General features: G+C 36.6%; 1 protein-coding gene and 1 long non-coding RNA gene across 11 annotated transcripts in view; one reads left to right on the top strand and one right to left on the bottom strand.

Moving 5' to 3' along the window:
* The window catches only part of TCF12 (transcription factor 12), a 373993-nt gene that overhangs the window by 166989 nt on the left and 192132 nt on the right, over positions 1–14872 (bottom strand). The window lies entirely within an intron of this gene.
* On the top strand, positions 3577–14597 carry LOC140622951 (uncharacterized). The gene is made up of 3 exons (XR_012022613.1): positions 3577–3701; positions 12437–12522; positions 14498–14597. It is a non-coding gene; the product is annotated as an uncharacterized lncRNA (long non-coding RNA).

The following is a 14872-nucleotide window of genomic DNA, read 5'->3' as shown; positions in this document are numbered from 1 at the left end:
TGAGAAAAGGTTCATATGTGGAATTCACGGTTAGTATGGTATGACAGTTAAAAAGCATAAACTATGGAGTCAAGAACATTAATATTTTCCTATCACTACTAGGAGTATTAATAAAATACTTAATCTTAGTGTGCCTCAGTTTCTTCATCTGTAAAATGAGCATAAGGATACCTATACCTCACAAGTTTCCTGAGGATTAAATGAGATATTACAGAAACAATTAGAACAGAACCAGACACAATAAGGTCCTATGTAAATAGCAGCCTGGCAACTGAACAGAAGTGAGAAGAAAAATGGCATTTCCCCCTTCTTTTCCGGGTACAGGTGGGAGGAGTATATGTTACTTTTCACTGTCTAATCCTCGCCTACCATCTAGCATCCCTTGTGCTCGTTTGGTGCCCTGGGTGCACATCTCTGTACTGTAGAGCCCTGCACTGATTTGTCATCCATGGTCTATTACACTCCCAAATAACCGAATTCCCTTCTCCCTCAATTCAAACTTCTCTCCTGGGAACTAAGCAATCCACTTGACTAAGTTTTAACAATATATTAGCATTCTGACAGACTATGCTTATTAACTCAAACCAATCACTGGTAAAATATAAGGCACCAAAACAAAATAAAAATTCAAAACGTAGATAGACCAGTCTCTAACTATTTTCTAAATAGATTCCATGGTAGTGTGTAGATAAAAACAGCCAGTTGCTTATAAGCTGCCAATGTCACCAATGTCACTGCCAATTTTACAATAACTATAAAACTATATAGTTTGATGTTAAAACCTTAAAATTATAGAATTTTAAATTTACCTTGATTAGATGCTAACATCTAGAATAAAATATGTCTGTTTCATTTATATGCTCATGTAGTTCATTTCTTAAATATCTGAATGAAATGCATTAAAGCTGGTGAATAACAACAGGGGCCACAGTATAATTTTTAATGGAACTGTGAACCTTCACCTTTCTTCAATTTTTCTAATTAAAAAAGGGTGGGGGGGGGGAGATGGAAAATAACTGCCCACACTGTGAAGTAAATGGATTCCAAAAGAATCTTTACTTCTAAAACCACAGAAATAAACAAATCTGAAAGCTCAAAGTTTTCTCAGCCTAAACCAAAGCTCAAGAAGACATTCAACTCTGGGAATTGTTTTATTTTTAATTGTCATGCAATATATACAGAGCAAAATGAAGATGCTTCAGGTTAATTTGCAATTTCTGCTTCTCTTTGCATTGAGAGCACTTATTTTAGTTCTGAGTTTGATAAGGAACAGCTTTTACTCATTCATTTATTCAATTTGGTATATACTTTCTAGCACAAGGCATAAAGATTCTAAAAGACATAAAACAATTTAAAAGTCAATCAACTGTAATATGAAACCAAGAACGTCTCTTTGGGAAGAAGTGTGGGAAGGATCAACACAGAGATTTTGTCAAACTAGAACCAATTTTGTGAGAAATTCACACATGCTAAAAATGATTACAAAATCTACTGTCTTTTTGCCCCACCCATCTCACCATGACTTCCACTTAAAATCATGATTATTTATGTAAACATTACAGTAGGTTAAACAACCTCTAATTTTTTCACTGGCTGAAAAGCACCTTGGGATGAGTGCCAGTCATAACCAGTTCCCCTCAAGTACCAAGCGCCTGATGGAGTAACAGATAAAAACATCATATAATACATTCATTAATCAAAGAGCAAAAATTAATATTCACGTTACTGAGATAAACATGCTTTCAAAAAGGGATCACAAAAATAAATTCAGTTGTTAGGCTTAAATAGGGTTCTCAAAATTTAAGTCCATTCACTACTGTCTCCTTATCCCTATTGAGAAGGCCATTACCAAAGCCCAAGACTCTATTTCAAGGTCAGACTATAGCCAGGTTCACCTCTAAATTCACTTTTTCAAAGGTTATTCTGTATCTTCTAGCAAACCAGACTTCAACTACAGTACTCCTTTCTTGAAAGGGAAAGCCACACAAGAAATGTCACCATAACTATTTACTAATAAGCACCACTACTATGTTTCAGGCATATACTATAAGATATGGATACAAAGATAAAAAGAGATGTAAACAACTCTATGATAAAAACATGGTTAAAAAAAAAAACAAAACTCAGAGAGTTGCACCAGGTATTAAGGAAGTATAAAAGAGGCAGCGATTGCCTCTATCTGAAGTCAGAGAGGTCATATATGAACTGATACTTGATAAGAAGAAAGGTGATGGCATTAAACAAAGGTAAAAACTGCAAAGTGAATGATAGTCCTAGAAATAAAGAGTTGCTGGGATATTGCTGGACTCAAGAGTACTTATAGAGATGGAGATGAAAACAGTGAAGTGAAAGCTAGAAAACGAAGATTCTTAAGTGGCATGAAAAGGAACCTAAGCTTTCTCATATAGATAGGGTACACGGGCAATGATATAGAGAGAGCTATGACGGTCTCTTGTCACAAAAAAAGTAAAATTCATAACAGAAAACTTAAAAAGTATTCAAACTGAAAATCATGTTTAAGTTAAATGAGCTAACTTATATTTTTTCTTTTTCCACTTAAATCAAACGCACTGTGTTCCTATAGCTTAATCTGGAACTTAATGTCTACACGATATTCTATTTTTATATACATTATTAGCTTATTAAGTACAAAGTCTGAGTCCTTCATAGTTCTTTTGAAGACAACACAGACTTTTTCATCTTGGTATTTACTACACTCTCAAGCACAGTGTTTAACATATAGAAGGCACTCAATAAAATGTGAAGAGTTTGGTGGTGTATTAAAACTCTTACAGAAAAAAAAAAACTATTAGAATCTGTGCTATCCCAAAACAATTTCACAAAAATGAACTGCCTGTCCACTGGTTTTCCATAGAAAATCAGGGCTAGCCAGGCCTTGGTGAAAGACTGGAATCTCAATTGCTACACTCTCAGCATATAGCAATCTAAGCTACTGGACTGCAGCGACTTTGTATCTGAACGTTGTAGAGACCAAGTTGCAGCGTGGCCATACACAGGCACAGTTAGCAGATATCCCAGGGCATTCCAAATGCTAGTGTTCTTTGCTCCAACTTTTCTGCCAAAGTAGTCATTCACCTTCAGGCACAGGGTTAATCCAGGGCCTATCCCTGAAAAAGATACCTGAGGCCTGGCTCCTTTGCACTATGATGTCATATCACTGGAAAGTCAGATCACCTGGAAACTCAAGCATGGTCAGGCCACAGGGCTAGTTTGGCATGAAGGTTATTTGTAGCCCCATGGCTTCCTACTCAAACCTAGGAAGCTAGAGACCTCTGCTGCCAGAATATTTGTGTTTCTGGAAAGAAAAATTTCCAGTACAATTCTTTATTTCCACCTTCTCAAGATTCCTCTCTACCACACAGGCAAACTATGAAATCTTACCAAGTTTCTGCTGATCAGTTCTGTCATCTTCTCTCAAAAAGCATATACCAAGGGTCTAAGTTATCTCCCTCTCTTAGGTCTCAGAGAAGGGTAAGGGTGCACTAGTATCCAGCGAATTCGAATTTTCTTTTTTTATGCCTTCAGTAAGTCCCTAAGAAAGGCTGTTGGTACTATGTTTTCACTGAGTTTGGCATGAAACTCACTGGGATTCAGCTACTCCATGTTTATGTCCAGGGTGAAATAAGACATTCCAAGAAGCCAACAAGAATTCAATTCAGCCCCAGCCAGTTCTGCCACAGGTAAGCTTTATCTTTAAAAAGCTAAAAACAAACCCCCAAATACTTGAATGGGATTAAAGCATGCCAGAAAAGGAAGGACATTCAAATATGCCTACATCTCAAGACCCCATACACGAGACAAACACCAGGCACCCTATATCAGGGAGAGGATGCAAATATGTTTTTCACTCACTGAAATCTGTTGACAGAAATTGTTACATTTCTGTCAACAATTTTTGCCCACTAACCTACACAGTAATTTGAACCTTCTATTATCACATCAACTCTTTTTTCCTTTGCTCTTAATAACTCAATAAATGTTGGGAATATTTTGAAGGTGAGGCTTCCAAGTTGCTCAATTTTAACATCTCAGCTTCCTCATTTGTATGAGAGGACCAAGTCCATTTTTAGCTTTCAAAAGTCAATGCTTCCATTCTATATAGGTCCAACCCAAACAACCTATAAAGATAGAATGAATCTCTTAAATTAAAGATTTTGTGGAACTGGACAGAAGTCAGCAGGCTACTTTACTAACTCTTGCATTCTTTTCTTTCCTATACACAAAGATCTAACTTTCTCCAATTAAAAATAAATTTTCAGTCAAATTCCTAAGAGACTGGTCCTAGAGAAATTAATGAACACTATGGAAAGATGATTCCAGTTTCTTGAGGTGCTTAAGTGTTTGTTTAGATTCTGTATTAAAAACGAGAATGTTGGGCAGCCCCGGTGGTGCAGCGGTTTAGTGCCACCTGCAGCCCAGGGCGTGATCCTGGAGACCCTGGATCGAGTCCGTCAGGCTCTCTGTATGATGCCTGCTTCTCCCTCTGCCTGTGTCTCTGTTTCTGTCTCTCTCTCTCTCTGTCTCTATGAATAAATAAATAAAATCTTAAAAAAAATTATAAAAAAAAGGAGAATGTAAAAAAAAACAAAGAGAATGTCATGCATATTAGATTGGATACTATTAATACCCCCCATTTTTCTCCTTTTTTTCTTCCTTTTTTCCACTACAACTCATTTTTATATCAGACTGTAAATTTCCAAAATTTTTTCTCTTTTTCCACCTTAACTACAATATTTTACCACCTCTTCATTTTTAAGATTCTTCCTTTTTGACTTTCACATTTCTACAATTACAGGTCCTAGATATATTTTCCACTTCTAGATTCCCTTCAACATACTCAACTTAATTTTGGGAGATAAACAAGATATTTTTTGTTTGTTTTGTGTTTTTTCTGCCTCATTTTGTTCTACAGTGGTGGAAGTTAATACCTTCTAAAACATAAGCAGCATGCACCCAGAACCAAGTGGTATACTGTGCTGGTTCATTCTGTGAGATTCCTCATTCCCATTCTGCCCCCCTCTTTTATCTCATTTATGTTTTGGTGGTCAATGGTGGGGCTCTCTACAAGTATTTCTGGTTTATATAAATTTGGGACTGAGCATCCTCTAACATACAGAACTTAATATACTACTCAGAACCAAGAGGATCAACTTCTAGAACCCTTCAGGTAGACAACATTCTCCCTCGACTACAACTTAATCACCACCACCATCTCCCAGTAGCACCCCCCCCCCCTTCTCTCTCTCTTTTTTTTTTTTCCTCTTCTTCTTTGGGATTATCGGCCTTTTATTTTTTACTACTTTGTTTTAAAATTTGTTTTTCAGTTTGGTGGTCCTTTTGTTTTATTTCGTTCTGATTGTTGTTTTCAATTTCTGGTCTCTGACCTTGGCAGAATCATCTAGGGTGAAATTTACTTAGGTCATGGTTGATATTCTTGACTCAGCCCGCTTATACAGCCACTCTGCATTGAGCAAAATGACTAGAAGGAAAAACTCACCACAAAAGAAAGAATCAGAAACAGTACTCTCTGCCACAGAGTTACAGAATTTGGATTACAATTCGATGTCAGAAAGCCAATTCAGAAGCACAATTATAAAGCTACTCTGGAAAACATAAAGGATTCTAGAGACTTTATGACTTCAGAATTTAGATCTAATCAGGCCAAAATTAAAAATCAGTGAAGTGAGATGCAATCCAAACTAGAGGTCCTAACGATGAGGGTAAATGAGATAGAAGAAAGAATGAGCAACATAGAAGAGAAGTTGATGGCAAGGAAGGAAGCTGAGGGAAAAAAAAGGAAAAACTATTAAAAGACCATGAGGAAAGGCTAAGGGAAATAAATGATAGCCTCAGAAGGAAAAATCTACGTATAATGGGGGTTCCAGAGCACGCCAAGAGAGACAGAGGGTCAGAAAGCATATTTGAACAAATCAGAGCTGAGAGCTTCCCTAACTTGGGGAGGAAAACATCTCCAAATTCAGGAGACAGAGAGGTTCCCCCCATCCCAAATCAATAAAAACCATTCAACACCTCGACATTTAATAGTGAAGCTTGCAAATTCCAAAGATAAAGAGAAAATCCTTAAAGCAGCAAGAGACAAGAGATCCCTAACTTATATGGGGAGAAATATTAGATTAACAGCAGACCTCTCCATAGAGACCTGGCAGGCCAGAAAGGGCTGGCAGGATATATTCAGGGTCCTAAATGAGAAGAACATGCAGCCAAGAATACTGTATCCAGCAAGGTTCTCATTCAGAATAGAAGGAGAGATAAAGAGCTTCCAAGATAGGCAGAAAATGAAAGCATATATGACCACCAAACCAGCTATGCAAGAAATATTAAGGGGGACCCCGTAAAAAAAAGAGGAAGCCCAAAGAAATAATTCACAAAAACAGGGACTGAATAGGTATCATGATGACACTAAATTCATATCTTTCATAGTAACTCTGAACGTGAGTGGGCTAAATGATCCCCTCAAAAGATGCACGGTATCAGACTGGATAAAAAAGCAAAACCCATCTACTTGCTGTCTACAAGAGACTCATTTTAGACCTAAGAACACCTCCAGCCTGAAAATGAAAGGTTGGAGAACCATTTACCATTCAAATTATCCTCAAAAGAAAGCTGGGGTAGCAATCCTCATATAAGATAAATTATAGTTTATCCCAAAGACTGTAGTAAGAGATGAAGAGGGACACTATATCATACTTAAAGGGTCTATCCAACAAGAAGACCTAACAATCATGAATTATTTATGCCCCTAATGTGGGAGCTGCCAAGTATATCAATCAATTAATAACCAAAGTAAAGACATACTTAGATAATAATACGCTAACAGGAGACTTCAATACGGCACTTTCTGCAAATGACAAATCTTCTTTTTTTTAAATTTTATTTTTATTTTTTTTTATTTATGATAGTCACAGAGAGAGAGAGAGAGAGAGAGAGGCAGAGACATAGGCAGAGGGAGAAGCAGGCTCCATCCACCGGGAGCCCGACGTGGGATTCGATCCCGGGTCTCCAGGACCGTGCCCTGGGCCAAAGGCAGGCGCTAAACCGCTGCGCCACCCAGGGATCCCAATGACAAATCTTCTAAGCACAACGTCACCAAGGAAACGAGCTTTAAATGATACACTGGACCAGATGGATTTCACAGTTATCTACAGAACTTCCCATCTGAATGCAACTGAATATACATTCTTCTCAAGTGCACATGGAACTTTCTTCAGAATAGACCACATACTGGGTCACAAATCAGGTCTCAACCAATACCAAAAGACTGGGATTGTCCCCTGCATATTTTCAGACCATAATGCTTTGAAACTAGAACTCAATCACAAGAAGAAATTTGGAAGAAACTCAAACACGTGGAGGTTAAAGAGCATCTTGCTAAAAGATGAATGGGGTCAACCAGGAAATTAGAGAAGAATTAAAAAGATTCATGGAAACTAATGAAAATGAAGATATAACCATTCAAAATCTTTGGGATACAGCAAAAGCAGTGCTAAGAGGGGGAAATACATCACAATACAAGCATCCCTCAAAAAATTGGAAAAAAATCAGATACACAAGCTAACCTCGCACCTAAAGGAACTAGAGAAAGAACAGCAAATAAAACCTACACCAAGCCGAAGAGAGTTAATGAAGATTCGAACAGAACTCAATGAAATAGAGACCAGAAGAACTATAGAACAGATCAACAAAACCAGGAGCTGGTTCTTTGAAAGAATAAGACAAATAAACCATTAGCCAGCCTTATTAAAAAGAAAAAAAGACTCAAATTAATAAAATCACGAATGAAAAAGGAGAGATCACAACCAATACCAAGGAAATACAAACGATTTTAAAAACATACTATAAGCAGCTATTTGCCAACAAATTAGGCAATCTAGAAGAAATGTATGGATTTCTGGAAAACTACAAATTACCAAAACTGTAACAAGAAGAAGTAGAAAACCTGAACAGCCAATAACCAGGGAGGAAATTGAAGCAGTCATTAAAAACCTCCCAAGAGACAAAAGTCCAGGGCCAGATGGCTTCCCAGGGGAATTCTATCAAATGTTTAAAGAAGAAACAATATCTATTCTACTAAGGCTGTTCTGAAAGATAGAAAGGGACACAATACTTCCAAACTCGGTTTTATGAGGCCAGCATCACCTTAATTCCAAAATCAGACAAAGACCCCACCAAAAAGGAGAATTATAGAGCAATATCCCTGATGAACACAGATACAAAAATTCTCAACAAGATACTAGCCAATAGGATCCAACAGTACCTTAAGAAGATTATTCACCATGACCAAGTGGGATTTATTCCCGGGATGCAAGGTTGACAATCAACGTGATAGATAATATCAACAAGAGAAAAAACAAGAACCATATGATCCTCTCAATGGATGCAGAGAAAGCATTTGACAAAATACAGCATCCATTCCTGATCAAAACTCTTCAAAGTATAGGGATAGAGGAAACATTTCTCAACATCTTAAAAGCCATCTACGAAAGGCCCACAGCATTCTCAATGGGGAAACACTGAAAGCCTTTCCCCTAAGATCAGGAACAAGACAGGAATGTCCACTCTCACCACTGCTTCTAGTACTAGAAGTCCTAGCCTCAGCAATCAAACAACAAAAAGAAATAAAAGGCATTCAAACTGGCAAAGAAGAAGTCAAACTCTCCCTCTTCACAGACGACATGATATTGTACATAGAAAACCCAAAAGACTCCACCCCAAGATTGCTAGAACTCATACAGCAATTCAGCAGTGTGGCAGGATACAATATCAATGCCCAGAAATCAGTGGAATTTCTACACACTAACAATAAGACTGAAGAAAGAGAAATTAAGGAATCAACCCCATTTACAATTGCACCCAAAAGCATAAGATATCTAGGAATAAACCTAACCAAAGAGGTAAAGGATCTATAACCCTAAAAACTACAGAACACTTCTGAAAGAAATTGAGGAAGACACAAAGAGATGGAAAAATATTCCATGCTCATGGATTGGAAGAATTAATACTGTGAAAATGTCAATGTTACCCAGGGCAATTTACATGTTTAATGCAATCCCTACCAAAATACCAAGGACTTTCTTCACAGAGTTGAAACAAATAATCTTAAGATTTGTGGGGAATCAGAAAAGACCCCAAATAGCCAAGGGAATATTGAAAAAGAAAACCAGAGCCGGGGGCATCACAATGCCAGATTTCAAGCTGTACTACAAAGCTATGATCATCAAGACAGTGTGGTACTGGCACAGAAACAGACACATAGTGAAACGTCAGGACACCTGCACCGCAATGTTCATAGCAGCAATGTCCATAAGAGCCAAACTGTGGAAAGAGCCTCAGTGTCCATCAAAAGATGAATGGATAAAGAAGATGTGGTCTATATATACAATGGAATATTACTCAGCCATTAGAAACGACAAATACCCACCATTTGCTTCAACGTGGATGGAACTGGAGGGTAATATGCTGAGTGAAGTAAGTCAATCGGAGAAGGACAAACATTACATGATTTAATTCATTCAGGGAATTAAAAGGGAAAGGAGAGAAAATGAGGGGGAAATATCAGTGAGGATGACAGAATATGAGAGACTCTTAACTCTGGGAAGTGAGCAAGGAGTAGTGGAGGGGGAGGTGGGCAGGCGGACAGGGTGACTAGGTGATAGGCACTGAGGGGGGCACTTGATGGGATGAGCACTGGGTGTTATACTGTATGTTGGCAAATCGAACCCCAAAAAAATATATACAAAAAAACCCCCAGAATTCTTCAAAATAAAATCTTAATAGTTAGATGAACACAAAGTCTCATTTTTTGGAATCCAGTAATTATTTCCTACTGTGTGCTTTACTTGACCCTTAGAACCATTATGTTTCAAGGCAATCCATTATGACACTAATCAGATATATTATACATTGTTATGTTAACATGAGTATGCACATTGAGAAAGCTATGTCTTTACAACTTGCTGGGTAATTTAGGAGTCATTTTTTACTTTTTCCAAATTTCCATAGTCTGGTTTCCTACAACACTGAATTATCTATGTATTTTCTCATTAGAAATATCAAGATCATTTGGATCTTGACTTAAAATATTACTTGGTTCATTATATACAGCTTGATGGCCATTCTAACCTCTTTAATTTTGCTCCTTCACAAATTAATGTTTCCTAGATATCCTAGATGTATTAGCATTGAATAGGAATTCTTTATGCTTGACATAAGTACAACTATGATTTACGGTAATGTGTAAATTATTTAAATAAGAATCTTTAATGACATTAAATAAATCTCATGACCTTAAACTAGCAGTTTTTATGAAGAAAGGCAGTAAGCCATGTAAGCTGCTTGACAATTTCTATTCATTGTGATATACAATAGCCTAGTTCAGTTTTCATCTCAAAAAAATCTAAAACGCTTCTTATAACAAGAGGTTAAAATAAATAATCTGAACAGTTTATTTTATTTTTTTTAAAGATTTTATTTATTTATTCATGAGAGACAGAGAGAGAGAGAGAGAGGCAGAGACACAGGCAGAGGGAAAAGCAGGCTCCTGCAGGGAGCCTGACATGGGACTCGATCCCAGGTCTCCAGGATCACATCCTGGGCTGCAGGCAGCACTAAACCGCTGCGCCACCAGGGCTGCCCAATCTGAACTGTTTAATTAGTTATTAGTTAAGCTAGGCCACAGGTTCAAATTAACTAAATATAAGTCAAAATACTTTAAGAGAAATAAAAATACTAATATTCTTCCATTAGTCTCCAATCTAAGTGTATGACTTACTTTTTTTTTTACTTTTTTTTTTTTTTTAAAGATTTTATTTATTCATTCAAGAGAGACACTGAAAGAGAGAGAGAGGCAGAGACATAGGCAGAGGGAGAAGCAGGCTCCATGCAGGAAGGCCGATGTGGGACTCGATCCAGGGACTTCAGGATCACACCCTGAGCCAAAGGTAGACACTTAACTGCTGAGCCACCCAGGCATCCCAACATTCTCATTTTTAATACAGAATCTAAACAAATACTTATGGACCTGAGAAAAGCATAAGTCAAGTGCAAGGAATTACAGAATTATTCATTAAATGCCATAGGTTGTCCTATTTATGCAGGTTGTCCTATTTATGGTATTAATAATCATTGAAAAAAAAATAATCATTGAGCATGCTTCCAACTAACTGCTTCACAGGAAATAAGAAATACACTTTTTTTTTTTAGAAATTCAGATACCCCATTCCCTTCCTAAGACAGGATCTTAGTACCTTTATAATAGCTGACATCTTAGCCCTTCTAGCTTCCCCAGCTGACCCCACACACTGAAGTACAGCTACAAATGCCCAAAGAAAGAAGACCCACTGGGGAAAATTGTACTTGGCTCAGCTTTGCATGCATCAGTGGGCTTCACAGTTGATAAATATACCCTACAGCCAGATTAACTGACACACTGAAGCAAAAAGGGAAATTTGAGATTTAGCCACTTCATCTTAAACCTCTTTTTAAGTAAGGGTTAGTTTGTTTTTACTTCAGCTTTCACATTTACAAAAAAGTCTGTCCCTAAGGACTCATCTACATTTCTAATGCTAATCATTTAAAAAATATTTCTAAAAACCTTAAATTTATAATGCATCAGTTATGATTTTTAAAAGATCCATATAGTCTTTGTTTTTCACAAATGACACAAAATTTTTAACAGAGAGGCATGTATGTTTTTATTATTATTATTTATTTGCACACATATTTGAAAGAAGGGCTTTTTTAAAAGCTTAGAAAATTTTGACAAATTAGGTAGAATGTCTAAAAATGCAAGGGGAAGTTATCAGCCTGCTGATGTTTTTTCTCAACTCCAGGTCTAAGAACCCTTCCCTTTTCTCTACCCAATTATCTCAAAGACTCTAAGCCAGAACTTCACTAGGGACCTGTTTGCCTAAAATACTAACCCCAAGGACCACTACAACAGCCTCCCCTAGATTCTCAACTCTTCCGTGGAAGCAGCTTCCTGTGACTAGTGAAAATCTGAAAACTGCAGAAGAGTTTCCTAAGTAGGATTAGCATTTTAAGTGAGGGGAAGGAATTTTTCACATCTAATTGAGATTATAAATGGCAGTCAATCTGATCCTCAAACCTCATTTCCCACTCAAGTGAAAGTGAGGATAGGTCCAGACAAAATTTGCTGTTACATCTTTCTACTTTGCCTGCAGGGGTGGGGGGAGGGGGGTGGGTGACAAGGATCAAAGGATCAGCCCCATCTGAAGTTTAACCACCAAAGAATTAACTTTTTGACCTTCTAGTATTTTTCTCTGACATGCTTACTGTCTTTCCTCACCCCAGGCACCAAGTGTTACATACTGCCCTCTTGCCAATATTTTTCAATGTAAATACCCAATTCTGAAATGAAGATTATCTTGCTTTTCAGATGCTTTCAAGTTGTTGATGTCCTCAAGAACACATATACAGCTTTTTGGCCTTTGATGTTTCTCACCCACTCTCTACTGCCCAAAGGTACAAGAGTACTGTGCATACAAAGCAAAGGACAAATGTTGACAAAAAGAGTCTTCTTCTCACTTACTAGTATCACTATTACAGTGGTTCTACATCCTAAAACTAAAAGTTCAAGAGCCATTTTTCCTTTAGAAATACATGGATTTTCAGAGGCTTAATAGGCCCCAAGGGGGACTATTTTGACATAGATTTCCATTAGAGATGTTTCTGGAAAAATAATCTTTGCACATGCTGGCCCTTCTCTTCCTTCCTGTATTCCCTAACCTATACACTCTTACATTTAAAAAATTTCCTTTAATTAATTTATTTATATATTCAGTTATCTATATATATTTTAGCTTAACTTTTCTTTTGAGATAACTGTAGATTTACATAAAGTTCTAAGAAATAGTGGAGAGATCCTGTGTACCCTTTATATATTTCCCCCATCTTGCCATATCATAAGAGATTAACATTGACACAATCCACTTATCTTATTCAGATTTCCTCAGGTTTTTTTTTTTTTTTTTTGGTTGTATGCATGGGCATGTATGTATGTTTAGTTGTATACAGTTTTATCACAGGTGTAGCTTTATTCACCATCACAAATCATGATACAGTTCTGTCAGCATGTAGAGATCTCTCGTGTTTATCTTTTATAACCACATCTACCTGTTTCCTTAACCCCTGGTCACCAACTACCTGTTCTTGATTCTTTAATTTTACCATTTCAAGAGTAGTAAACAGATACTATCATACAGTATGTAATCTTTTAAAAGTGGCTTTTTTTCACTCAGCCTACCTCACTCAAGATCAATTTAAATTTTTGCATTAATAATTTACCCCCTTTTTTTTTTTTTAATTTACCCCTTTTTATTGAGGAATAATATTCCGTGGTATGAGAATATCACAGTTTATTTAACCATTCACCCCGTGAAAGACATTTGGATTCTGTCCACTTTTTGCCTAATTACCAAACAAGGTGCTATTAACATTCATGCAAATTTTCATTTCTCTGGGATAAATGTCTCTTTCAAGAGTACAATTGCTGAGTTGTATGGTAACTGCAAATTTAATTTTATAACAAACTGATAAAATGTCTTCTATAATGGCTATCCCCATTTTACATTCCTAATGTAAATTTTCAGTTACTTCCTTAGATTAAATTCCTTACTGGTATAGCTGAGCAGAGATACAACGTATTTTTTAAATGGGTATATAAATTCATTGGGACACTGTTTTCCCTTTTAAGTGTATCATGATAAGCACATTGTGTAAAGAAAACAGTTGGGAAGTTCAGATGAGCTGCAATGTCCTAAAACTATTCAGTATAATAAGCTGACCGAAGAAGTCAGGGACAGATTTAAGAAAGATATAAACAGATACAGAGAGTACACATATTAATATAAAAATTATGAATGAATATATACATATGTATGCCTTCTGTATCTCTAGGGAAAAAGTAAATTATAAGCAGACACCTGCTACTATGCTAGTGCCTGAAGATGTTTTCTTTGTAAAACACCTAAAGGTAGAGGCACCTGGCTGGCTCAGTCAGAAGGGCATGAGAGTCTTGATATCTCGGGGTCCTGGGTTCAAGCCCCATGCTGGATGTAAAGATTGTTTAAAAAAAAAAAAATCCAACAACTTTAAAAAATATTTTTTAAAACCTCCTGAAGATAATATTTATATTTTTAAAAGATATCTAATTGAAATCTTACTGTCAAATGAAAGGAAACAAAAACCTATACTTGATACATTCCTATCTTGTCTAAACATATAGATATGTATGTGTGCATGTGTAAGTGCTCTCTGTACTTAATGTTGTCACTAAATGACTGCACAGTTTCCTTGAAACTCTTAGCCTATATGAAAGGACAATTAAAAATGAGAATTCTTTGGTGAGAGCATATTTCATGTACGTAAACCTGACAAAAAATTTACAGTAATCATCATGTAGCAAATATAGCACTATGTTTTCTCTTAAATCTTTCAGACAGAAGAGAGCCTGGAGATTGAAGACGAATAGCATATCAAATCAGAAAACTTCTCAAACACAAACCATTAAGGTACTTTACATGAAAATTACATGAACTGTAACAAAAATCCATAACTTACATTTACCTTAGAAAAACTGCTCACACACAAATCTAGAAAATGTTATAATTTTTTCATTGCACATAGCCCTTGTAGAGATTCTCAGATTGGGAGTACAGACTTTCACTAAAGCAACAATGTACCTTTCTGATGATTATGCCATTATCACACTATCCTCTCATCACATTCTTTCTACAGACTATTCTCCACAGCTATTCTCTGCAGATTTCTCTCTCTAAAGAGCTACCCCACTGTCACATCTCCACTGGATTGC

The sequence above is a fragment of the Canis lupus genome, chromosome 32 (genome assembly GCF_048164855.1).
Source record: "Canis lupus baileyi chromosome 32, mCanLup2.hap1, whole genome shotgun sequence".
NCBI lineage: Eukaryota > Metazoa > Chordata > Mammalia > Carnivora > Canidae > Canis > Canis lupus.
The sequence above is the reverse complement of the archived record's forward strand: the minus strand, read 5'-3'. Positions and strand labels throughout refer to the sequence as shown.